The sequence below is a fragment of the Schistocerca nitens genome, chromosome 3 (genome assembly GCF_023898315.1).
Source record: "Schistocerca nitens isolate TAMUIC-IGC-003100 chromosome 3, iqSchNite1.1, whole genome shotgun sequence".
NCBI classification, from domain to species: domain Eukaryota; kingdom Metazoa; phylum Arthropoda; class Insecta; order Orthoptera; family Acrididae; genus Schistocerca; species Schistocerca nitens.
In genome coordinates this window covers 794,363,108-794,365,736 of record NC_064616.1, presented here as the reverse complement: position 1 = coordinate 794,365,736, position 2,629 = coordinate 794,363,108, and positions in this window count along the sequence as shown.

Sequence of the window (2,629 nt, the reverse complement as noted above, 5' to 3'; positions counted from 1 at the left end):
ACAGGTAGACCTTGTATTCTCCCACTTCCTCCTCTTCCTCACCCCTTACCCGAATGTCACTAACAGCTAAAACGTCCAGCCCCATCTTACTTGCAGCCTCTGACAGCTCTGCCTTCTTCCCAGAGTAGCCCCCATTGATATTAATAGCTCCCCATCTTATTACCATTTGTTTGCCAAGTCGTATCTTAGGAGTCCGTGGTTTGTCAGTTAGAGGTGGGACTCCATCACCTCCAAATGTCCGAGGCATTTTGCTCTGATTGTTGCCTGCATCATATTTAAGGTACCAGGGAAGCAGGTTGCTAGCCTTACTTACCCCGAGTCCCATTGGGTTTTACCCCTAACGGCTGAGGGACTAACCGGTGGATTTGGTAGTCTTTGCCGTATGAGCACAAAGGTGACCACGACTCAGAATATGTCCGCGATGCCCAGCCTTATTCCAAAGTAACTGGTATCCCGACTGTCGGGACCACTCACTTGGCCACTCATACGTTGCCCGTGGTTCGTGAACTAGGACATGACTACAGGAACCCACACCATGAACCACATTACTGGTACTTATAAATAATACAGAGTCTGTATATGCTTAGTTTTCTATACAAAAGCTGTATGTGCGTAGGTGTTATGTTGACGAGTTGCGCAACGGATTGATCTGACAAGTACCCTTTGGCTCCTGCAAGAAGCAATTTCCACCCCACACTACTACAGAAGTCAAACAGACGCTCCTAACGTACCAAAAAGAAGAGCCTGAAAAACTTTCAGCAATAAATATCTTCTGGAGTCGTCTGCTGTAAGGAAAAGACACAAAAATATTCTATTTTCTTACGTAACTAATGGGATACTTGGGTACTGGAGTCTTGCTAATTAGTGCAAGAAAAACATTAAATGAACGGAAAATATTAATTATTACAAAATCTGAGAAAATCAAGTGAAACTTTTATGTATAAACTGATACACAAATTTCTGAATTCTTTTTGGAATAGGAGGTTACCTCTTATGGACAGGAATCCTGTTAATGAAATTTATATACAAAGTGTGGGAAAGCTCTTTTATCCCTTTTCTTTAAGAATGTTATTTACTCGGCAGAACCGATAGAGGTACTCAAGGTACACTCCGCCACACACTGTCAGGTGGCTTGCGGAGTATGGATGTAGATGTAGATGTAGAATGGCTGAGAGCTGCGCCTACTCAACTTGAATAATTATCCGATTGAATTTTTCTAGGTACAGTCGAGGCTGTCGCGTGAGAAAAGTAATGGAGTGATGTGAATGAAGTATGTTATTTCTAATGGAGGAAAGATGAGGCTCGCCTACTCTGTAGCACACAATACTGTGAGCTGCGACGACTGCTGCCTGCGTCATTCGCCACTGAAAAATAACAAAACTATCTCTTTCTATCTGGATTGACCTTCGCCAATCGAACTCTCACTACGCCTTGATGAAGTCGAGGACTCCTATCTGCCCCTAGTCTAACTATTGGCGTGGTACACCGGTCAGATAACCAGTCCACCACGATGACACTCCATGTTCGCTCCCAGGTGCTAACTATTACTCTGTCTGTGTTCACACTGCACATTGTCGCGGCCAACACAGTGAAAAAACGCTTAATCGCAAGCGACTCAATATAGAGTATCACTCTGATTCGCTAGTGGCAGAGGTGCTCTCTCAGTGCAGTACTGAGTAGAGACTTTGTTCCTCGCTCTCTGCGTACACGCACGAGCGCACTCGCTCCTGCTACGTGTTCCCACTTAAAGAGCGTCACCGGAACGACCTCTCTCCACGTAAAAAGCGAAAAAGTATATCATCAGCTGTCTTTCCCTCACTTCTCCAGCTCATTGTGTCAGAATTAGTCCGCCAATCAGCTTTACTCTTACAAACAGGAGAATGGCGCTCTGTTTAAGCCGACCAATCCGGAAATATACTGTATAGCACCTGCGTTAGGCGTTTACTGTCCACCTGTGAGAACTCTGAAACTGTGCCCTAGGTCCATCAAAAAATGCGTATGCTGGGGCTCTCCCAAACAATGCAGCAGGTTTTGCTTTTAAGGTGAACATGTAGGCCATTATCCATTTTCTCTGGCAAAAAAAAAAAAACTGTTTTGGTCCCTGGGCCGGCACAGCTGAATACTAACTCACCCTCCTACAGACTTTCCAGCGGGCCGGTTGCCTCTGCTGAACAATAACTCCTGTGGCCGTCGTGTCTTGAATGTTTGTGTATGCCAGCCTCGACTTTTTAATCTTGGTGCGCACTTACGATTTATTTATTAGATTTGCATATCGATTAAATGTAAATATATAAAATTGACTCTGCCCTATCGAGTTTGGGCTCAAATGAAACGTCTTGATACACAGAATACCTTGGTAAGGTTGGAATATGCAAGAAATGAAGATCAGGAGACCACGCCACCTTACAAAGCCAGAGTTCATCACTCAGGTTTTAGATGTTTTTGTTTCAGTTGTCATGAACTACTGAAGTTAATTTGTTATAAGTCACAGTATATCTTCTGTGAAATTTGTTTACTCAGTTGCGGGTACTATAACACGTAACATTGTTTTTGTTCGAAAGTGCGCAGACAGGCTTCCTAGTTACAAAAACTGATACTGAAAGTAAAATTTTCTGCCTACAGTATGTAA